At 45.9% G+C, this 25,138-nt stretch overlaps 1 protein-coding gene across 2 annotated transcripts in view; it reads left to right on the forward strand.

Moving 5' to 3' along the window:
• Window positions 1–25,138, forward strand: part of PIGG (phosphatidylinositol glycan anchor biosynthesis class G (EMM blood group)) — a 990,222-nt gene that overhangs the window by 485,881 nt on the left and 479,203 nt on the right. The window lies entirely within an intron of this gene.

Here is a 25,138-nt window from a genome sequence, read left to right on the forward strand (position 1 = left end):
AAACTTATTTGCATTAATGCGAAGACCAGAGGTCTCGCCTTAGAGAGTTAGATTCTCCAGACATCTGGCAACCGAGGTCGGAGGGTCCCCAAGGAATAAAAGTACATTGTCTGCATACAGTGCCACTCGATCTTCAAATCCTTTCCCCCATCTCCATCCCAGTATCTGTGCATCACAGTGCAGGAGGCTCACCATTGGCTCTATGGCCAGGGCAAGCAATAGTGAGGAAAGGTGCACCACTGGAGCATCCCCTTCGGGATCGGAAAAGGGGCGGATAGTATGCCATGTACTCAGACTTGAGCCATGGGGTTGTGATACAGGGGAAAAATCATTTTTCTGAATGTTATTCCTAGGCTCAAGCGCAGCAAGACTACCTCCACGAAATCCCAGGAGATCGTGTCGAAGGCTTTACAGAAATCCACTAGGAGGAGGACCAGCTTATTGCCAACCCCAGGGCTTGGGAGAGGGCCATGTCGACCTAACGAATACAGTGACGTGTGCTTCTACCCAGCATGAACCCACATTGATCTAGGTGAATAAGATGGGACAAGGTGCCAGTTGGTTTTCCAGTTTTTTATCATAGATGTTAAAGTCTGCATTATTAACTGAGATTGGGCAGTATGAAGAGCACTGGTCTGGAGGCAGACCCACCTTAGGGTTGACAACAGTGGTGGCACAGTCTAAATCGGGGAGGGGGAATGATCTCCGCTGAAACGCCTCTTCATAGGCATTCAGTAATTGGGGCATTAAAATGGAATGGAACATCTTATACTATTCAGTGGAGTAGCCATTGTGTCCTGAGATCTTCCCCTATTAGAGTTCAGATATGGCTGTATCCACCCCTTCCCTTATCAAAGGTTGGTCTAAGTCATGGGCCAGGGTGGGTGGAATGAAGGACAATGGGGCATTCCAGAGAATAGATTTCCCTACCTCCAAAGGGGAGGAAGGTCCTTTTGAAGGTAAACTCTCTGCTTCCCTCCTCTCAGATCTGGAAATATCCATAAAACAGTTTTACCAGTGGTTAAAAGAAAGACCTTTGATAATGATGCCCCCCTCAAAACAAGGCAGCTTCAGTTGCAGAGACGGGAAGCTAGATGGTAAAAACACAAAACAATTAAACAGCATGCCTTAAATGACAATGGAGAAAGACATGCAGTCCAATGATAAAAATCAGGTTCAAAGGCAGTGCTACAGAGATTCCATTAGGAAAGGGATGACATGGAGTGTGGCCAAGTAGGAGACTCGACAAGAAGTGTCTCCCCGGAGCGCTGCGTGGTGTTCCCCCTTTCCCTTATTCTGTTTGGTGGATGCTGTTTGAAATGTTTCCATGGGGTCTCCTGGAGGTCAGTGAGGTGGGAATGGCGCAAATGGGCTGTCAGGACCCTGGGGGCTTGTTAATCCCTTGCAGTGTCTCCTGCACAGCAGCGACCGCTGTGGCCATCTTGCAGCCGCAAAGCTGATGACTTACCTTGGCCTGTGGCACTCAGGATTAGTTGGTGCCGATGGAGCTCTTATGGTGGACGGCGCTGTGACCATGACCGCTTGAAGAAAGACGTAGCGAGACTGAGCTGATGAACGGGGCCCAATGACGAGACGGGGGCCCTCCCAACCCTCTTCGATGCTGAGGACTTTCTGTGGCTGAGAGAGATGCCATGAAGGGTGCGCTCGCCGGGACGGCCCAAGATGTGAGTCTTGGACATGGCTTGGCCCAGATGCAGCTGCCATCGGGGGTGCCGTGGGGGCTGGAGTGCCCAGGCTGACAGTTTTTGTTGCCTGCTCTTCACTGCATGGCCCTGGATTCTGTAGTGTTGGAAGTCTGAATTTTCTGCACGCCACCAGTGGCTTCTGCCTTGGCCTTGTGATTCTCTGCTATCGCTGCCCACCCGGCCTGCACTTTTGAGTTCACCTGATGGCCGGTGCCCGACTAATGGGCATATGGGCAGTTGAGTAGAGGGGGCAACCTGAAACAGCGGACCCATCAACACTTATAGTACTACAGAAGGCCCTTGTTTTGGCCAGCGACTCGGACATTATTATCCATACCTTTGTGAGGAGTGCCCTGCATGCAAGTATCTCTCTCCAGGGGGTTGGGAGTTGGAGGTCTCTACTGGGGCGCTAAGCCAACACCTTTCCCACGTGAGGACCTGGCTTTAGTGGGCCTTACTGGTGAGATGGCCCCTGCATGCTTCAAGATTGGAGTGGCAATTAGTGTGGAACCCGCAACGACTGGGTTTCTTGAGACGTCCCGGGCCCCTTTACTTGTTCTCTGGATGAGGAGCCGGGCCTGATTTCTCAGAGTGGCACTGACAGCAGGAACCAATAACCTTTAGGGGACACACCATCTCCATATATCAGGACATACCTGCCCATATGTTGGCCCCCTGCAAGAAATTCAAGGATGTCACTCATCAACTTCAGGCCACAAGATTTACTACAGGTGAGAATTCCCACTATGCCTCCGCTTCAGCTTCCAGGATAAGAGAATCATCGCCTGCACGCCAAGGGAGGCGAGAGAGGCTCTGAGACTTTCGCAGCTGCTAGACAGCGAGGCTCTCCATGACCAAGCTACATTGTCTCTTATAGACTGAGGAGGAGGCTGGCGGTTTCAAATGACCCAGTCTACAAAAAAAGAAGGTGTGCAAATCGCAGCATCAGGCTGGGAAAGAACAGAGAAAGGCCTCCTCTGACGACAACACTCCCGTCTGATTATCTGTAGTGGTGGCTGGTCCATGGGTTCGAGCCTACTTAATGACAGCGAAGGGAGGTCTACCCCAATGTCTTCACGAACTTTGATTTACCATCACTGTCTCAAACAATGTGTAAGTGTTTTCTTTGGAGCTCGCCCCTCACTTCTTGGACTCATGGGACATACTTATTTTCCTGGCTCTACCGTTACATACTCAGCCTCACCCCACCAAAGAAGCACGCATACATGGTGCAATGGGAAAGGGAATTAGAGATAGACATCCTGGAGGACACCTGAGGAGCAATTTAACAACTGGCATCAAAATCTTCAGTTTGCCCCCGTCATGAAGAAACTCCTATAAACTTCTAACATGTTGGTATCTGACCCACCTCCGGTTACAGAGAATGTTTGGGAGCTTGGATTCTTGTTGGAAGTGGTCCGGGGAACAGGTACGTTACTACACATGTGGTGGGCATGCCCAAGAGTGCAGTCCTTCTAGCTGAGGTCCTACTTACCATACATAATATAATTAATGTTACACTACCCTGGAATCCACTACTGGTCCTCCCGGGCCACCCGGATGCAGAGAGAGCTCTTTCCTTGTCGACTCCACAGACACAGTTTTTCTCCTATTTATTCTTAACTGCACAGTTCGTTATAGTACACATGTGACTACAACCCCAGGTACTCACATTAAATCTATGATGGGGGAAGTTGTGGAATTTATACACAATGGAAAAGCTCACTGCTATTCTAAGGAACCAGGTGGCGAAATTCAATGCAATATAGCATCCCTTTGTCATGCATATTCACCGACAAAACATAGCAGGGGTAATTAATCTCACCATGTCAAAGACATTGAGAGCTTCAGATATTTGGGTCTTCCCTTTCTCAGCCTCCAAACCCGACCCTCCCTGACCTGTCCGCCCCCTAGTCCAACTATCTTTGTGTCTAACACTCTCCTTGGGTGGAGTGACATTTATTGTTCTAAATGACTATTGTTGCCCCCATAACTGGTTGAGCATGGGGCTTGCTGGTTGGAGGCGGGGTGTTGGAGGGACAGGGTCCGCTGATGCATTGTTGGATTTCATCCTGCTGTCATGTGTAAGTCCTCATGGGGGGTGTTGTGGGTGGGTCCTCTTGTCTCCTTCGCTATACTCGATGATGCAAAGTGTTTTTTGTTCTCAGTTACTGTTAAAATGCTAAATAAAGTTATTAAAAATAGAGAGCATTGACATCAAGTTCAGTATTTCAACTCATTTCTGATGATAAATTCACAAGTAAATGACTCAGAATAGTTGCTCAATTCCATAATGCCTTTCACTTTACCAAGCAAAGAACACTTAAAGGAATTTATTAATTCCATAGCAAAATATGAAATAGATGATAATCTTGAATCTTGCTTATTACTTTCAAAGAAAAGAATTCAGCTACAAAGAATTCAAACACTACACCCGACAAGTTCTATCCCTGGCAGAGGGTACCACGTTAAGCATTCATATAAGGCTCTATACTGGCTATAAGTTGCAAGAAATATAGCTTTCAAAGCCTTTTGTATCCCACTTGAGTGTGGTCTGTGGGAATGGACTAACCTCCATGCAGTGTAGCTCCTCCAATAGAAAAACACCATAATGGCTCACTCTTGAAAATTCAATTTTTTTCATAAACCTGCATTGGTGGAAGTTCCTTTTCAGTACGGACATGTAAACTGTGAAGTACTCTGACAACGAATACAAACCATGACCAAGCATCAAAAACTCCGAAAATCGATAAAGACGTTGTTCTTCCCAAAATTAAGATACAAGTGACTCAGACTACAATTTAGACACGTTTTGCATAACAAGCATGTGAATCAATCTGACATTCCTAACTTGTGCAATTCCATGCATAAGGTGCTACTCCACCCAGCAGAGCCAAGTCTGGAGCACACTTTCCGGGCATCACTCTCAACGCCAAAATTCTACACGAATAGATGACACTGCAGCAAGAATGTTTTGCTACGTAGATTGGCCTTGGCAAGAGGTAGGAAAGCTGTATAGAAATGCTACACTGTTGTACACAGTTCAGCAATCTGGCGCCAGACATGAAATATAAATTAAACTCAATTAATACTTGCCTACGTTATTTTCGAGTGCCATGTTTTTGGACGAAGATTTTGCATCCCTTCTTTCTGGCGTGATCGGTAGTAGTTTATTATTTTTAAAAGGCTTTCCCAGTCCAATGTTCCTCTGCCACAAAATTTTCACCACAAAAGAATTCAGAGCTGCCAAATGACACGAACTTCATCAATTGCTGGATTTATTTGCCAATTACATATTTTATTCGGGTCTTACTTTCACTTTTAAAATTTTCTGTACGGAATCAGAAATCCCAGCGCGAAAAACACTAATGGCTAGTGCTGTTACACACGACACTGGGCCAACTGTGTCACTGTTTTGTGATTAAGTACCTTTTAATTTTTAAAGATCTTGTCTAAAATGAAATCTTTGGGGTATAAAATTCTTGATGATAATACTTAGTATATTTGGATTTTGTTTGCAACAATCATACGTTTCCCATGAATGTGAGTTAATGTTAAGTAAATTAACCATTTAACGTTCGCTGCTTCATTAGATGAGTAAGCCCACCAGTCACAGTGCAACAACATAATTTGAAATGTGTGTGAAAAGGACATCTTTCATGCACACAGAAGCCCTATTAATGGTTTCCTAAGTATGATCTGTTACTAAACGTGTACCAACACGTGTAAACGTTTATTAGTAGAATTCTGCGTAAAAAGTATATAAAAATGTTTATCTGATAGAGACTTCTAGCTGCGTAGCCGGCATCATTGGCACCAGATGGGACATCATGGTCATGTATGTAGGCGCCACTAGGCGCCCGGACGTCAGTTCATTTCTTTCCACATCAGTTAGCACTGATCTGGAGAAGAGCTTCCGTTCTGTATTTTTGTAACAGGCTTTTTTGACATTTTGTCGAATATTTTTGTGGTGTGTGATGAGAATGTCATCAAGGAAGGTAGGGTTCAAGCCATGTGGCACCTGTCACCGCTTCATGTCGGTAACGGACCCACACTTGGTGTGCTTATGGTGTCTTGAGCGCAACTAGGACTCGAAGTTGTGCTCAGACTGCCAGGCTATTGCGCTGAAAGTTTTGAGAGAGTGGTCCCTAAAGCTGCTTGCGGGCCTGCAGTCGACTCCAATTAGCGCAACTCCTAGAAGGTCTCAGTCCAGATCGAGAAGAAGGTGGCAGGACCACTCCAGGAGTCCCAAGCGCTCTTTCTCTCTCTCTCTCTCTCTCTCTCCCTCTCTTTCGGGACACTTGGGGAAGAAGAAAAAGAAGTTGAAACGGTGTTCATCTTCATCTCGTCTGTCGGCCGACATGGCGAGTGAGGAACATCGGTGTTCCAGGCACGGTTCTGTGGAGCCTTTGCCAGGTCCGACTGCGCCATTCCCCCAATTTCCGGGAGTTGGAACAAACCCTGCTCAAATAAAGGACTTTCACAAGGCAATGCTCTGAGTATTTTTGCGGGCCGAAGCCTCCCGAGCACCTTCGGGCCTGTGGATTCAGAAGAGGCACCAGCAGGTTCTGCACTAACTGCTCCGGTCTCAGCTCCAAGGGGGTCTCACTGATTCAATCTAGATCAGCACCGGTCGTGCCGACGTGCCTTCTCTGGCACAGATCCCAACGCTGATGTACCCAATGCCACCTACCGACAGTGCCAGCCCCATTCTCATACCTAATGACTTGGTGTCTCAGTGGCATCAATCAATGCCGACTCTGGTGCCAGCAGGCCCAGTGGCTCTAAGTCATGTGAGGATTTTGTTGAGCAGCCAGCCATGGGGGAAGATTGAGAGGGGGTCACTGGACCCTTTGTAATACCAGTTACACACACCTAGGTATAATTTGGATGGGTATGTGGAACTAGGAGATACCGGTTGACTGGGCACAGCTCCATATACTGGCTTGCCCTCTCTCTCCCCACTGTGGCTACGGAGGAGGAAGCATCTTATTCAATAGTGGTGAAGACGGCAGTGGAGGTCCATGACCTCGAACTTCCCTCAGTGGAGGTCAAGACTAACCTCTTGACGGAAGTGCTTCAGCCTGGGGCCTTCCTCATCCAAACCGCTAGTGCCCTTCAAAGAAGCACTGAATGATATCCTGCTGGGAACTTGATCCAAACCCAGTGCAGGGCTCCTGTGAACAGGACAACTTCCCGTCGCCATCGCCCCGCCTTGGGTGTTCCTAGTTTCCTCACCCAACACCCCACCCCAGAGAGTTTCGTAATTCAAACCTTGACTTCCCATGGTGTGTTCCCTGCCAAACCCCCGGACAGAGAATCCAAGGGGCTGGACACAGTTGGGAAGAAAATGCTTTCTTCCATGAGCCTAGAATTGCCATCTGTAAAAACTGCATACCTTTTGGGCTGTTATTCCCACAGACTGTGGCAGTCGGTTGCGCAAGTGCTGCCACAGGTCCCGGAGGAGGACCAGGCTGTCCTTTCACAAGCAGTAAAAGATGGGAGAGATGCAGCAAAGTTCACCATTAGGTGTGGTTTGGACATAACTAACTCGCTGGCCAGAGCAGTTTAATCGACAGTGGCCTTGAGGCGCCACACCTAGCTGAAAACATCTGGCTTTTTGGTGGATGTCCAGGCCAACCTCATGGACATGCCCTTCGATGGGACTTGTCTCTTTGGAGAGAGGGCAGACTCGGTGCTGGAGCACTTCAAGGGCTCGCTGCTAGGGGAAAGTCCTTGGGCCTCTCAGTGACACCTTGCCCCCAGTCTGCCTTTCGCTCCTTTCGTGGCTATGGAAGGGTCATAACACCGCACCAGCACTATGGCAACCACCGTCTTGTGCAAGGTCCCCAAGCTGTGCAATGACATTGATGCAGTGCATTCTGACCCCATGGGTCTGGTTCCCAGAAGTCGTCTGTCACTAACCTCACGGCAGCAGCAGCCTCTAAGCTCTCCTAGTTTGGTTCTACAAGACCATGGATACCCAGTTAGAGGGAGAATCCAACATCATCTCCTCCGCTGGCAGTCCATCACATTGGACAAATGGGTCTGGCAGATCATTCAGAGGGGCTACCCCTGTCCATTCCAATCTTCCACTCCCCCGGTACTGCCAACACAAGAACGGCTGGCGAAGGATCATCTGTCTTTAATCCATGGGGAAGTTATGGTGAAGGTTCCATTGTCAGAAGTAAGCAGTGGTTGTTATTCTCGCTACTTTCTGTTTCCCAAAAAGAACAAAGGGCTTCACCCTATTCTAGATCGCCGAACTGTCAATCTCTTCCTCAAAAAGGAGAAATTCAAGATGTTCATTTTGGCACAAGTCTTGTCTGCCCTATACAAAGGACACTGGTTGGTAGCGTTGGACTGACAGGATGCAGATTTCCACATTCCCATCTGGCCTGCCCACAGGTATTACCTGCGGTTCAAGGTAGGCCACAAGCACTTTCAGTTCACCCTGCTCCCTTTTGGCATTACCAGTGACCATCAAGTGTTCCTCAAGGTAATGGAGGTGGTCGCAGCTCATCTGCGGAGGTTAGGGGTGTCAGTCTACCCTTTCCTTGATGAGTGGCTGTTGAATGCAGGCTCACCTCAGGCTGTTGCCTCCTACCTTCAGACTAAGGCAGACCCCCTGCATTCTTTGGGGTTCACTATAAACATGCCAAAATCACACCTGACTCCTTCTCAGACATTCATTTTTATCGGAGCTGTTCTGGACAGAGTGCAGTTTCAGGCTTATCCTCCCGAGCAGCAAGTTCAGGATATTCGGGCTATGATACCGATGTTTCAGCCTCTGTCCTGGGTTTCTGTGAGCATGACTGTGAGGCTGCTGGGCCTTATGACCTCTTTCATGTTGCTGGTGAATCATTTCAGATGGCATATGTGGACTCTGCAGTGGGACCTGAAGTTCCAGTGGGCGCAGTATCAGATGACTCTCTGTGACATGGTCCAGATCTCGGAGAAAACTGCACAAGATCTGCAATGGTTGTTAACGGCCTGCAGTTGGGTCAGTGGTGGACTCTTCTCCCTTCCCCAACCAGATCTGACAGCGGTGACAGATGCGTCACTCCTGGGATGGAGCAGCCATCTGGGAGAGGTGAAGATCAGAGGACTCTGGTCTATGGCAGATTCCGGACTCCACATCAACTTGCTGGAGCTTTGAGCAATCCAATTGGTATTGAAAGCATTTCTTCCCTCTCTCAAGGGGAAGATAATGCAGGTGTTCAGAGACAACACCACCGCCAAGTGGTACTGCAACAAGCAGGATGGGGTGGGGTCATGGACCCTTTGTCAAGAGGCCCGGCATCTCTGGATACAGCTAGAACAGCAGGGCATAACCCTGGTGGCTTAACACCTGGCAGGTTTTCTGAATTCCAGGACGGACAAACTCAGCCATCGATTGCTTGTGGATCATGAATTGCATCTTTATTTCGAGGTTTTGCAAGGACTTTTCTTTAGCAGTGGGGAGAACATTGGTTAGCTCTGTTTGCTTCCAAAGAGAACACGCAGTGTCAGCGGTATTGCACTTTGAAGTTTCTAAGGCGGCAGTTGCTAGGAGACGTTTATCATCTCGAATGGAGCTCAGGCCTCCTGTACACCTTTCCGTCCATACCGCTTCTGCCCAGAGTTCTCAAGATAATCAGGAACGACTGGGCCCAAGTCATTCTTGTGGCTTTGGACTGGGCACAGAGAGTCTGGGATCTGGAGCTTCTGAAAATGAGCATCGATACTCTAATTAGTCTGCCCCTTCAGGAGGACCTTTTGCCACAGGGGAGGGTTCTCCATCCAAGTCTGTAACATTATTCTTGCAGTCAGGTGTCTCTCCACCAAGACGGTATATGCCTGCTGATGGCAAACAATTGTAAAATATTGTACAGAAAAGTCTATTGATCCTCTCTCTGCCTCTTTCTTTGATATTCTTTTCTTTATCCTTGCCCTGCAGGGCTCCGCTATGGACACTCCTAAGGGCTATCAATCTGATCTGTCTGCCATTCTGCAGCTGCCTGACCAACCCTCTTTATTTAAGTCCCCTATTGGAAATAGGTCTCTTAAAGGGCTTGTACATGTTTCCCCCTATGCCCTTTATGATGCCTTAGTGGGAGCTTAATTTAGTTCTCATATACCTCGTGTGCTTGCTTCAAGCTGCTGCACTATTGTCCGCCCTGGCTGCTTACCATCAAGACAGCTTTTTTTAGAGGTGATAACATCTGCCCGGTGGGTGAATGAGCGGCAGGCTTTATCATCCAAGCCTCCTTATCGCTGTGTGTTCCCAGTCAAAGTGGTGCTTCGCACCAGGGCCTTTTTTTGCCAAAAGTGGTGAACCCATTTTATTTGAGACAATCTGTCACCCGTCGCACCTTTTATGCTCCTCCACATCTCTCTAAATAAGAGGAGCAACTCCACCGTCTGGACCCAAAAACAGAATTGTTTTTCTATCTTGACCACACAAAGGAGTTCCAGGTGGAAGACCCACACTTCTTGGGCTATGTAGGAGCCAAAAATAGTTGGGCAGTAGCAGCTGGTGAAGTTTGAGATTGGTGGGGCTGGGTTTGACCTTTTTGGAGGGAAAGGGGGCACAATAGGGGTGGACAATATTTTTTGTGTTGCCAGTTGCCATTTCCTGTGCAAATAAAACCAAAATAGATCAAATTATGTTTTTTCCAGAAGATCAATCACAAACTCACAGGCAAAATGGTGGGGAAGAAGATGACTAAGAACATAAGGAAAGACTAATAGATACCCAATTAGCACTGCCTTTGGGTCGAGTTTTCAAAGTCACTTTATAAATACTGAAGACAACTGCACAAAGAGGAAGAAAACAAAGCCTTTACTTAAGTAAAGTCTAATCGATAACTGATTACTGGCTGATTTGTACAAAGTGAAACCAGAAAATGTAGATACAGTGGAGCTTTCTCCCTTAAGTGTGTGATCTTGGGCAAACACTCTTAGCCACCAAAAATCTTTTCCTTCAAGTTTTACTATGAAAGCACTTTCAAATATGTGCATTTAAAATTCCAGTTGTACAAAAACCATTAGCTTTGCCTTCTGTCGTGTTGTTAAAGGCACTTAATAAATACTCTAAAGAAACGCAGAAAGATGGCCTTGTCAAACAGTAGCTTATAGACGGTTCGCTCTATTTCACAAACTATTTATGGTAAAACAAACATGTTGACTTACTGGTCTGAGCAATCATGTTCGCAGATAGTGGAGCCAGATATTATGGGGCAGGACGGGTAATCTTTCTCACGCTCCTGCGTCCACCTAAAGATCCTCCAGCCCAGCCTGCATGTCCCTTCCGGCGTGTAGTGGAAGTACCAGCCTGTGCTCAGGAAACAACAGACCAACTAGGTGATTTAAGACACTACAAGTGCTAGATTCAGTGAATAAAGATGGCACCCATATTTGGTTGATGTTTCCATTGAATATGAATACACGGCTGTACGCTGTTTTAGAAACTGAGGCTTCAGGTGTATGAGCATTTTTAACTGATGTGCAGGAGACTCTTAGATTTCTATGCCAAAACATGAGCCCTACATTCAAGGTTTTACATTGTTTGACACCACAAGGAACAGAACATGGGCAATCACAATAAGGCTTAAAGATAAAGCCACACAGTGATTGGCCATCTTCTGTTTTACTTTCACCCTTGTGCCGTCTTCTGAGCACAGGAACTGCCGTGAGCAGAATAAATCTGTGCGTTGCTCTCATGCTATTTTAGTAGAAAACAGCATGAGAAAAATGCAGGGATTGGTGAGGGCAGGTGGAAACAGCACTCCAAGGGGGGCCAGGGGAGCTGTACTGTGTTTCCTCTGGTTTCTTAACAGCACTAGATCAGGAGTACTAAAGTGCTCAAGTCTGGTTGGCCACCCTAACAAACTGGTCCAACCAGACATGCGCACTTAACCCAATAGTGGTAATAATCGCTGCATTCCAATCAGGTTTGGCCATACCCTGCTCAGAAGTGGAGCACATCAAATGTGGAATACAACGCTGACAGTGCTGGGTCATTGGTATGAAATGTAAAAAAATAAATAGATTTTTTAAATTGATGGTAATGTGTGTGGCGGGGCGAAACTCCTACGCCCAAAAGAAGAAACCACCAATGGGCAGTACAGAAACAAACAGTTTCACTCTGGGTCATTCTCTGTATTCGATTTACTATGATCTGGCTAAAAAGCAGCTTCCTGTGGGCTTACGGGCCCATTCTACCCAGGTAAAAGCTGCGATCACCGTGTTAGCACCTGGAGTCCCAGTTCTGGACATCTGTCAGGCAGCAACGTGGGCATCACTGCACACATTTGGCAAACACTATTACCTGGACAATCAGGTCCACAGGGACGGTCATTGCACCCATTCGGTCCTGCTAAGAATAGAATATTTGCCTGCAGCCCACAGCCAAGATGGTATAGCTTGGGTATCAACTCAAAATTAAGGAATCTGCAGCTAGAAGTTTCTATCAGATTAAAAAGTTACTTCCTTTTGGTAATGCATAATCTAGTAGAAACTATAGCTGCATATTTCTTACACCCATCCATGCCTCCACACACAGCAGACAGATTGCTAGGGTTAAGGTTGATCCCTTTCAAAGCCCTAGTTTGGAAAACACATTCATCAGTTCAGTCCATGGCTCTGCTCTCCTGGCCTGGAAAGTCATGAAAAGGATGTGATGTCAACGCATCTGGGTGGCACCTATATAGGTGACTACGATGTCACCGATGAAGCCATGCAGAATCGAACCGAATGAAGCCATCCTACGGCGCGCAGGGGTACTGCTCATGCAAAAATCTTCCAGATCCAGTCTGATGTCTGGGAAATTCAAAGGTAGGGAATCTGCAGTTGGATATAGTCTCTACCAGAAAATGTGTTACCAAAGGTAAGAAACTTGTTCTTCAATCTCTTTGTGTCATTTTACCACTTTTTATTGTTTACATTGGCTTGTTTTGTAATGAGCCTTGGCAGAGCCAACATGTCTGCCCTTGGCAAGAGTGTTTTTTGTTTTGCAACCACATGAAGTGGATTGCTTGCCTTTAGGGTCAAGAGAAATGAATATGACCACGGAGAACCATTGTACATCACTGTACTCTGGATGTCACTGCTTGAGCCCTGGAACTAACTTGGGCCCTCATGTACTAAAATTCCAAAGAAGAACTTGTAAATTGCTCCTATTTGATCCAGTTGACTTGCCACCTGTGGGACAGGACCGTAAGAAGGGTGATACAGCAAGCTCGGTATGCTTTGCATATAGACATTTGGATTGTAGGTCCTTTCACCCAAATTACTGGGATGATGTGGTGGCTGTATTATGTTCTCTGTGTTATCTTCAGCTGGGGTTGTGGGCTGATAACACACCTATGCTGGGCACTGTAAGCAGACGGGCGAGTGATACTACTCCGTATAGAAGAAGCATGGTAGCACGCCACTGAGGTGCCAGTCACACCTAGGGAATGGGGGGAAGTGTATGACGCAGTGAAGGGAGTATCTGTCAACACGTGTTTAACTTGATACAATACAATTACGTTCACACGGCCTGCCTTGCAATGAAAAAACCTAATGCTCTCTATCCCGACAGGGCTTCCATGTGTGCTTGCTGTGAAGGCGCCAAGCCTGATTTTCTGCATATAGTATGGTGGTGGTCAGTTATTACAATTTATTGGGTGGAGTTATTGGCCATACCAAGAAAAAGTGGAGCCGGAGGTTCACAATGTTGGGGCTGATCATAGACGAATGACATATAGCAATACTATGGCTGAGTGCTAGATCCGCAATGATTTGGACTTGGAAAGATGACCTGATAGAACGTGTAGGGGCAGAGGAAGCGCACATGGGACGAACTAGACATGAAGACAAGGTGGCAGGCAACCTGTTTGCATGGGCGAAGGGGGTGACGCAGATGTTGACAGTTATATTGGATAGTATCGTGCCCTCTTGGGTGTAGAATCTATAATTAGAGTGCATTGTAGCCCATACCACACCTAATTATCCAGGGTGGGGGGGTAGTTGTTCTGGGTGTACGGAACTTAACCACAATGTTTTTCTTTACCGAATATTGCTGGACATTTATTATGATATTTGGTGAATATAAGTTGAATTACACAAGATGGTAGATTGCACAAACCTTTTTAGGAGTAGGCAGTTATCCCATGGACCACTGCCTACTCCTAAAAAACATTTTTGTCAACATTCACGAAGGGGAATGGGCTGCTTGAGGACCCCTTTCTGTCTGGGAATGGCTTATCACCTTTGAGGAGGGCTAAAATAATAATGTGTCACAAATGGATTTGGGTTGCAAAATTTTAACGCATACCTGAAGAGGTATTTTACATGCCCCTTCCAAATGTTCAATTATGTATGTATTCTCAAAGTCAAATTGCTATTTGGAATCATGCTTAGGGTTTTGTGGCAACAAAAATGACATATTTCAATCGTAAGCTCTTGGACTGTACAAATCAGAGCATTTGCAAACGCAAAATTGCAATGTACATGAGGATCTTAATTCTACATTATTATTCCTATTTTTCTTATTTACAATCTATTTATATTTGAATTGTATGTATGTATCATTTATATAATATAAGAATGTATATATTTATATATATATGTGTGTATATTATATATATATATAGCTATATATATATATATATATATATATATAGCTATATATACATATTTGATTAATCTATATTAATATCTGTTTTATATACCTACTATTTATAATGTATTAATATAGCAGAGTTCTAGTAATGTTTTTTTAACCACGGTTTTGTTGTTTCTTCGTAATTGCAGTTTGTGGTGGAAACAGGTGTGAAGCCCATAGTTGAGAAGTAGGCATAATTCAAAGTTCAACACAGGGTAATTTGAATAGTGCTCCCAAGGTTTTCCCAAATAAACTATTTGTTGAAAAAATATGAAAATGAGTAAGAAAAAATAGCCATTTGTGACAGCGTTTTCATCTGTCATTTTTGTCACAATGGCTGATTTACGAAAGCCATTTACTGTTCCGCCCAATAGACCCATTCTGATCGTGGGGACATTTAGTGTTTCTAAGTTCTCCAAAAGTGTGCGTTACTCAGAGCCAACAACTGAGCTGCAGTGTAAAATGATTTTTCATTGCGTACCAACAGCAATTCATATGGTAGAATAATGAATGGAAGATGGGTATGAAGGAAACCTGTGTATGTCTGAAATGTGCACAAGATATTGAGTTTAGGAACAGTGATTATTCGAACATCTCTGAATTTGCGGATTACCCATACAATCATGACTCGGATGGCAAAATGTCTTTCTTGCACACTGGTTTCCATTTGAAAGCCAAAAATGCAGAGAAATCCAGTTTCTAACAGTAAATGTTCTACCATCTGTGTTCCTACACGTTTTCCTGATAAAAAAGTGTATCCAGCTTATGTGGCTGGGCCTAGCAGTCACAACACATAATACAACCTGGAAAAATCACATTTCATCCAAAGTCAACACTTTTTTTTTACATGGTAAGTAGCTGTGTAATTTGGTCCCCAGCTCAGCCACCACCCAGGGAAAGCTACCAACTAGACACCCAGGGGCATCCAACGTGAATTGATTTGTGCGGATCCCACAGAGGTTTAAAAAAAAAAAAAATACCTTGAAGGCTCACACTGTAGCTAAAGCACTCTTTTGCCCCACATTTCTGTGAAACAAGGTTCCATTCTACAAGCTAAGTTTTACCACACTTCTTCCTATAAAAGTGGTACCCCACTTGTGTGGCTCATCATAGTGCCAGCAGCACAAAACACTCCAAAACGAGACATGCCACCACCCCATTGCAACAATACAAACCAGCAGACTGCTAGCATACCTCATATCTGCTACCACTTCCCCCACATGGGGAGAGGGCGAAATACTCTATTGCCTCTTCCAGTGTCTGGGCAACCAGCCACTATCCATAATTATTATTATTTTTTAAATGTTTATTTTCAATTTTTAAGCATGTGATCGGGAACACCCATATAATCAGACGGAAACCACCATTTTGATCTGTTAAAGCAGGTGCAACTAAAGACATGAACACAAACATTTCCATTGACATTTCACTTACTGTATTGTTGATCAGTGTAACAGTGAGACACTACTTCTTTTTCACTATGCAAGGTGCCGATGCTGAAAACACTTCTGAGGTCAGTTTTAGACCCCCTGAAGATCCCCAGCCATATTATCTCCTACGCCTCCCTAACATCTCAGTGACAGGTTAACATGTGTCAACTCCCCCCAGTACTCTGTATCCCCAACCCCACTCACCCAATGTGCCCTAGCTGCTCAACGTGACAGGCCACCAATCGTGCTACAGTGTCTCCCATTAAACGCCTGCCTCCCCCAGCGCTGTATATCCTTTAGGATCCCAGCATAGTGTAGGCAGTCCTCCTCAACTCTATTGTCTGTTTTAACTGTCCGCATACATCTCTCCTCCACCAATGCCCATTTGGCCATGTCTCACCTCTGGTCTTCTCTTGTTTAAACAAACTCAGTGTGGAAAAACCCTGCACCGCCGCTGTGACGGCACCTGAAGCTAAGCACAAAATGGAGTCAATGGTCAGGATGGAGTTGGTGGTCAAAAACACCTAGCATTACACTCCAACCTTTGGCCAGTGACTCTCATAACGTACTGGTCTAAAAGTAACACTTTTTGGTCTAAACATAGTAACTTGGTTAGGTATGTATTGTATACAGCAACATAGCATTATTATAACACAAATTACTACAAGTATTCCTCCTAAAATAGAACAAAGTTGACGGAAATCAGGAAGCAACTTAAATGACTAGTCCCACCACCCTTTGTCTATATCTTGTTTTACTCCCTTCACCAATTTGTGCAAGGCTTCAATGCGAGACTGAATAGATTTAGAATGATCTGACAGGTTAAAACAACACATTCCTTCAAATTTTGAGCAGCCATGATCATGTTTCAACAGCAAGTAGTCAATTGCTGCTCAGTTTTGCAAAGAAGCTTTTTTAGTGCCTCGTATATCTAGTAATAGCTCTGCTAAAGTAATAGATGTGTGGTTCATATTTTTAACCATCAAACATACTAGTTTGTTAATAACTTGAGTATTATACACAGCTAATCCTGGAACTCCTACTATGGAAAGGCCTAGGCTTACACATTATGATAGATAGTAGTTGAACTTCAGAGTCACAGTCTTTGTGTAATTCAATGGTTTCCCTTGTATTTCGCGTATGTGATACAGAGTGAAATGGAAACATAATGAGTCCTAGCCGCGTAAAAGAACACGGTCCTCCAGTTATATTTGCAGGAATGTAAGTATATGTGATATTTCCACAAGAAAAAAACCATCCAACCAGTAATTTGACATGCTTGATGTGACTAGCAGCAGACACTATATTCTTGTAAGACATGCTATCATTTTCATTTTTACACATTTTATCGCTCCTTCATTGACACAGTACTCGTTGTTCCCACGGGATAATTTGGGGAGACCCGGTTGTTGCTTCAAGGTGCACTGGAGCACACTTTCTGATTTAGCCATATTCATAAGGTGTAAAGTGAGTCAATTGAAAATTTGCAGTAAAACTCTGGCATTAGTTGTGATCACCACCAGGCAAGTGGAGACGACACCAATGGTGCTTTTCATATTTGTCAAACAGAAATCCCATCTTTTGAGCACAATTTGTGCTAGGTAAGTCCATACGTTAAAGGGTTGGTGCAGCAGAGGTGTCGATCGGCGCTGTTGGTCGATTACTTTGGAGCTGGGGACTTTCAGTCCCTCCAGACCCCACTTGGACACACCCAGAAACTGACCATTCGCCACAGTCAGCACAAAGACACCTTGTGGTATGATCTGTAAAAGAGACAAGTATGATCAATCTCGCTAATAACATTTATCAGCTGGTATGTAGTCCCATTTCTCATGTCCTGATTTCATGACTAACAAAACATTGTCTTTGCTATTTGCTATGATTTCTGCTAGTTCAGGAGGATGATTTGGGGATTCTACCCACACCTTAGTAATGGGATTTTTGTCCTTCGAGCCAAAGCCTCCCACCCCACGTACCGTAAGAAGGGCTGGGGCAGTCCCCTTTCTAACTGTTCCTCCATACACTGGATTGACTACAATTTGAGCAATTCTATCTCCAGTTTGTATTACCCTTGAGTGCGAGCCCAGATCGAGGAGCAATCAATCCGAAATGCTCATGGGGAATTTGTAGCCCAATACCTGTTTCAATCAAAGCTATGTCTCCTGGTTTCAGTCTGTATAGGTTAATAGCCTGCAAATCAAGACCTGATGGTTCTGGTGTTGCTCGTTAGGGACCTAAAGCTACAGTCTTTGTCTCCCAATACATAATGGTGTTGGTTGCTGTATGAGGTTGTATCTGTAAACCTGGGGTCAACATTTGCGTTAAAGAAGTCTCTGCATTTGTCAAAGGTCTATTATTTAAAATTTGGAGGTCCTCATTTAAATGATTTCTCCAATTTCTCAGAGTTCCGTTGTCAAGCTTATGCAACTGGGCTTTTAGCAAGACGTTCATTCTCTCAATCAATGCTTGTGGGTAATATGGAATATGATAAATCCGCTATATATTGTGTTGCAAACAATAGTCTTGAACCAGTTTTTCTTTAAAATGTGACCCGTTGTCACACTGGACTTGTAGTGGAGAGTAGAGCAGAGCAGCCAAGCGGCTGAACCAGAAGCACAGCACCGAACCAGGAAGAGAATCGGTTTGCGCAGAACGCAGTCAGGGCGCGGTCTGCGCTCCGTGTCCACAGACAGCCGCGATCCGACCTGACTGGAAAAAAACAAACACAGCGGAGGCTTCCCTCTGCTCCCCCAGGGGGGGTCCGTGCTCCGTGCGGACAGACAGCCGCGGTCTGACCTGGCCAGAAAAAACAAACACTGTGGAGGCTTCCCTCTGCTCCCCCAGCCGCCTTCCTTTCTTCGGAGCTCAGCGAGACAGGAGGAGGAAGGGAAGGTAGGAGGGCAGGTCCACAGGGCCGAGAAGCACAACACAAGCACGGCCACCGTAGGTGGCTGCCACCAAGTGAGAGCCCTGGTTCTCCACAGAAGCGGCCCAGCTAGGTCTGGGTGCGGCTTGTGGGGGAACCTGTGAGCCGCTCACCACCGAAGGTGTGCCAAAGCTGCACACTCTTGGGGGCACCACGCAAAAGGGGGTGAAAGCGTGGCACCCAGCCTCAATTTGTTCAGTACGGCCAGGACCGAGCCTGCCGCCCGAGGACCCCACCTGGACCAACAAGGACCACAGCAGGGCAACCAGCAGGGCTCAGCAGGTTCTGGAAGGGCCCAGAAGGCCCCAGCAGCAGCCCTGCACAGCAGCCCAGCAGGCCTACAATAAGACTAGAGGGGGATGCGGCCCCAGGAATCAGGGTGCATCAGCGCAGTGCACCCCTATACCACCATACCATCAACCACCAATTCACCAAGCAGCAACAACATAACCAGCCACAGCCAACAGACACCAAGAGCGCTCCCCGGTCTCCCTCCAGAACCGGCCCGCAAGGTCAGAGGGGACTCTGGGGTCTCAGGTGAGACCCGATCGCCGTCAACTACTTCTTGAATCACCCATAACCAAGGCAGCTCCACAACAGATGCAGAGGTAGGCATATATCGCAACATGCGGGCAAAAGCACAGAAAGCAAAGGAAGAAGGACTAACAAAGGCGGACAACAGCACTTTCTGATAACCAATAGGAGGGACAGGATTGAGTGAAGGGCAATCGCCTTCCACCTCCAACCGGGCAACCTGCTAGCACAATGCCCAACACCAGGCTAACACCCACAGAAATCAAGACCCCTAACCCATCCACCCAGCGGGGCTTACCAAGTAATCACAAGTGGTAATCAGTTGTCATTAGGAAGGAAACAGGAAAGAAACAGCCACTCAGAACAAGCCAGCAGAGCAAACAAACTAGCCAGGCCAACAACTCAGCAACAATGTGTAAAGACACAAGCCACTGCTCAGCAACCAACAACTTCTCTCCCATACTGGAATGGAGCTAGGACCTATCCACAGACACTCCTTGGGTGAGCACAGCTGTGCAACACAGAAACTATAGCAGTGCGTGCTAAGAGCAAGTGACCATGAGAACCCGTAGCTCCCTGCTCCCGATTGCCCTCAACAGGATCCAAAACCTAATGAGAAAAGAGAAAGCAGCCCCCAACACACCGGTGCACAAATCGCATAAACGGGGGAAAGATGAAGCGCGCCAGGAGGAATCAAATTACAACAGAAGCAGACCCCGTGAAGGCAAACGAGTTCAGGGAGCTGAAGGAGTGCACCCCCAGAGAACAATCAGGCACAAGGGGGTGGCCGAAACGCAGACGCAGGATGCCAGGGCATCAACAAGTACTTCACACCACTGGGCAAAAACGCTTACCACAAAACCCCCCTTGGAGGACCATTTTCAAGACCACAGCCCAACTGAAGATCTTTCAGTGACAGCGCTATTACACTGGGCACCCCCTGGTGAAGCCGCTCCTCCAAGTAAATCAGCCCAAGGATCAACAGACCAGCAGCTGTCCCCACTGTTTAGGAGCAACCCCACAAGGCAGCAAGAAGAAGGAGAACAGGACAAACCGGACAAAAGATCATGGGGGCATTCGGCTCAAAAACCACAATAAGAGACCGAAACGGTTTACAATTAAATCGCTCAGGACCTGAAGCCCAGTCACAAATCCGCACTCCCAGAATCAACCACACATCTTCCACCTATGGAGAAGTTGGCTGGATTAGGCTCAAGCCATAGACCAATCCCTAGCTCAAAGACACATCCGAAAAGAACAAGTGAATGAGAGCACAGTAAGAACCAGCCCCACACAGATCAATTTGAGGCTCTCACATAGGTAACCTTCCCCAGAAGGGCCTGTGAGGGCACAAGCAAGCAGAACGGTGATCCCACCTATGAGGGGTCTACAATCAGGACTCCAAAACCAATGAGGTCCTACTCAAACCCTCCAAATCTTCAGCATTGTACATATACCATGAATCAAGTGATCACCCCAGCAGAAGAAATGGCGACCACTGATGCTGCAGTTACATTAGCCCTGCAAACCACAACAGGTGAAAAATCAACAATTAAGCGCACACCCCAAAAAGTCAGGGGTGCTCACACCCTTATTTTTCACCCAACATACAAATCTCAGGGCCCTTGGGACATCCTTAACCAAGGCAACCTTATGAGAATCTGCGTCACTATCCAAGGATTAAAAACAATAAGTAAAGATCTACAATATGTGGCCTTCTTGGCACCAAAATAGGGTGACATAAGTGAGAGTACCAAAGTCTGCTTCAGCAGCACAGAGATAGCACAGTTAGTACGGTCCAAATCGGAGTTACTCGAAGACTGGGGCATAGAGCTAAAGGAAGCATGTAAAACAAAATACCCCTCCTTTCTAATCCTGCAAGAAGAGACCAATAAAGGGGACAACCTCTGGACAACTATCCCCTAAGCAGGGAACCAGCAATCTTTCCTGCAACACGCTAAAGGGGCATCCCCCACCTTCACTATGCGAGATCACTATATCCATCACCCAGGGCATCTCATGGTTAAGGCATTGCCAGGAAGCAGGACTGCAAGACGAGGGAGGTACACATCCACTTTTTGATCCTGACAGAACCCTGCAGCACAAGGTCAGATCTGGAAGCTGCTCTGCAAAACAATCCCAACTGGACTAATGTTGTCCAAAAGCAAATTGGGGTCACAAACATAATATCTTGGAATATCGCAGGAACCAGGTAAATCGTGCAAGACCCCAATTTGGAATCCTATCTGAATGACTTCGACAACCGGGATCCATAGTAAAGCGGTTCTGGAGAGAAAGTGAATTGAACACATCTCCGACCTCCACGGCAGCCCTAACACAGAAAAACCATTTCCTACCTCAAGCTGCGAGTCCAAGCCATTATCCTTCAAAGTAGAAAACTTTGAGGAACAACTACGATGCTGCAGACAGAGTGGAGCTCCTGGGCTAAACAGCCTCCCGGCAGGAATACCAAGACACAACCCTGGCCTCTGGACAGGCCTGCTCTGCAATCTGTTTAATGTCAGCAGCACAGAAAACAAAATCCCGGACTCCTGGAAAGGAGCAATTTTTCACCCGTTGTACAAGAAGGGTCCCTACAGGAACCCAGGCAGTTATAGACTAATATCACTGCTTGACATTAAAATATTTGCAGCTGTCCTGCTGACGAACTCAAAGAATGGGCTAGCAAACTCAATCTAATGCCTCTAAATCAAACCGGATTCTGGCCCTCGGCGAGCCTTTCTGACAACCTGATAACTCTAGCTATGCTCTCTGAAAAATATACAAAAAAAAAATAGTCCTATACACCTGCTTTGTGGACTTGTCCAAAGCCTTTGACTCAGTGGACCGGAACAAGTTGTGGGAGAAACTAGCAAACCTCCAAATCCCACCAGAACTGCTAAAAGGAATACAGCTTCTGTGCTCCGAAAACTGGGCAAGGGTGAAAGTGGGAAACAATGGAAGAGTGTGTACCAGAATTCAGATAGACAGAGGTGTCAAGCAGGGCTGTGTTCTGGCCCGATGCTCTTCAACCTTTATTTGGCAGATCTGAGCACACAACTGAACACCACTAGCTCCCATCCCCCCTAGCTGAGCAACCACCCTTTAACAGCATTATTATATGCAGATGGCATCGTCCTTCTGAACCTCTCAGGTACAGGACTCCAAATAGTACTAAACACCTTCAATCAATATTGCACCATTAATGAGCTGGTGATAAACATGGAGAAAACCAAGGTAGTCATCTTTGGCAAGCAGATAATAAAGAAAAACAAATGGTTCTGTGGGAATCAATCTGTGGAAAGAAGCAGAAGCTACAAATACCTTGGCGTTTGGCTACAGGAGAGCTGGTCACATCACCTGCACCTGAACACCCTGACGTCTCTACTCGCATCAGTTCTATCCCTGACTTTGAAACTGCAAAGCCCAATCTGGTGTCCACTCCCTACAGTGGTCAAAGCCAAATTCCTGCCAGCCCTGACATACAGTTCAGAAGTATTTCCAGGTAAACTAAACGACTTAGGGCCACATGTACGAAAGCTGTTTCCCATAGACACAGAATGGGTAAAATCGTTTGGTACATCTGGCCCTTAATTATCATTGCATAGAGCAAAGTATTTCGCATTCTCTTCCGCCTTCCACAAAGCTCCTTTCCAGTGCAGATTAGGTTGGAATTCGGATTACTAGACCAAGCATTAGCACAAGACGGGGCATTGCTCAAATATGCCTCCATGTAAAGACAGGCCCAACCAAGCACATTAAAGGCACTGATTTGGGAGCAAATCCACAGAAACCAGGCAGAAGCCTCAAATCCATGGCCAAAGAGAATCGCTTCAGCCACAAAGCCTCTGCCGGCAGAAAATTTCAAGCATTTACTAAACAAATAAATCAAGATGCTCTCCTGGAGCAAGGACAAAGATAAGTCCAGAAATCGATCACACTCTTGAATGACAATTAACACATATAAGGCTCCAACAGCACAGCCTTACATGGCAGTAATATTAAAAACGTCACTAAAAATAAAGGTGCTATACGCCAGACTCGAACTACTACCTTTAGTGGAGACCACACCAAAATGGCTTAGACCCACAAACAGCAGAAGATGCAGACTTTGTACACATCACGGGAGGACTTCATACACCACCTCTGTATTTGCCCTGCTCTGCTACCCTGGAGAAAGCTGTATCTGAAAAACATCTTCAATGCCAATGGTATCAGAACATGCCGGCAGGCTATCCTGTTTAGTCTGAAAGGATTGACTCCGCAACACGTGGCCTGTTTTGCAAAATTCATTTTAAAAACTGAACACTCTTTAAGACAGGCTTCAAAAAACCAAGATGATAAAACAAGCTTTCAGCTGGCATAGGAAATTAACACTGTCAGCTCCGGGCTTAAGTGCAATGGCCACAGCATTTCCACCAACTGCACTTTGTATACCCTACCTGTGGACTGGAAAACGTATATTTTATTAGTCAAAAAAAAAAAATGCTTTCTGATGTTTATCATCAAGAGCCCATTTGAGCAGGTCTAATTTACCAGTCAGTGACTCAGTATTGAGCTAGTAAGCATGACTATACATCTCAAGACGATCAACACGTGAATAAGGTTTATCTGGCCAAACAATCGTAAAGAAAGCAGGAATGTATTAATGGTTTTTTGGTATTTTTAACGTCTCCTTTTGTATGGTAATTACAATGATTTTAATTAATTGTGCAATAGAGTATAAACTTCAAACAGTGGGACTCCATAATACAACATTAACAAATCCAGCTTTTTTTTTAGGGCTGAACTGAGTAGCACGTTTGCATGGGAATGTAATTGGATGTCCAGAATAAGTATCCACCACTATTCGCTAGTGGCCCGATGTAATCCATCTGCCATGTCTGCCCTGGCAACTTTCCTCTCCCTAACTGACCTCTGACAGTCTGCGGAACAGATCTCTCTTTCGTGTGTTGAGAAGTAGGACATTCCATAATACTGTTTTTATTAAGTCTAGGGGAATGTGCATCCTTTTAATCTCTTTTCACCAATTAGTGGCCTTCTCTCCCAGGTGTCCACATTTTTGGTGCGGCCATTAAGCCAGCCCCACCAAGTCAGAATCCTGTGTTGCCACTTCTGACTCTTAGATTTTGGCTTTGTTGTCTGCAGGGCAATTAAACCATTGTTCTAGTCAGTCAGTGGGACAGTGGGCATCTACATGATATACAGTGATGGTACTTTGCGCTAGCATTTCCCAATTTCCCTGCCACAACTCTTTGCCCCACACCTCCTTGGAATGTATTTGTCAGTTGTGTGCACGCCATGTGGGAAGTCAGGTGACCAACTCATTGGCTATAGACCAAAAATCAGTATAAATGTGACATTTCCCAGTTAATTCTTGCTTCAGAGCTTGATATACAATTCTGCATATTGACTACTCTTCCCTTCTCCGGTAGTAAAAAGCACCTTCTTGGTTACAGGATTATATGACACTGCCTTCCAATGTCTTTTGGCTCTTGGCCCCCACATACTTGGCTAAACCATACATGCTTCCTGTCCTCAGGGGACAAGGACTCAAATGGCTTACCCCACCTCACGTGTGACTCTTTTACCTCTGGCACCTCCTGTAACACCTCTTCATCCTGCACGGAAGCCTGTGCCACCTGTTCATGCAGGGCTGCGGTTTCTGATGGTCCCACTCAGGCCCTGTCCTGTATGTACCATTCCCATTTAATCACACTTGCTTACTGTGCATGTCCTATTCGGTGCATTTTGGGTGAACTCATCACCCATTGCATTATCCGGATCTTGGATCTTAGAATCACATTATGCCCTATGGTAATTTGCTTAGTGTAGGAGGCTGATAGAAGGTAGCTATAGCAGAGCAGCTTAGGCTGAACTAGCAGACATGCAAAGCTCCTACTATACCACT

Source organism: Pleurodeles waltl, chromosome 1_2 (assembly GCF_031143425.1).
Source record: "Pleurodeles waltl isolate 20211129_DDA chromosome 1_2, aPleWal1.hap1.20221129, whole genome shotgun sequence".
Taxonomy (NCBI): domain Eukaryota; kingdom Metazoa; phylum Chordata; class Amphibia; order Caudata; family Salamandridae; genus Pleurodeles; species Pleurodeles waltl.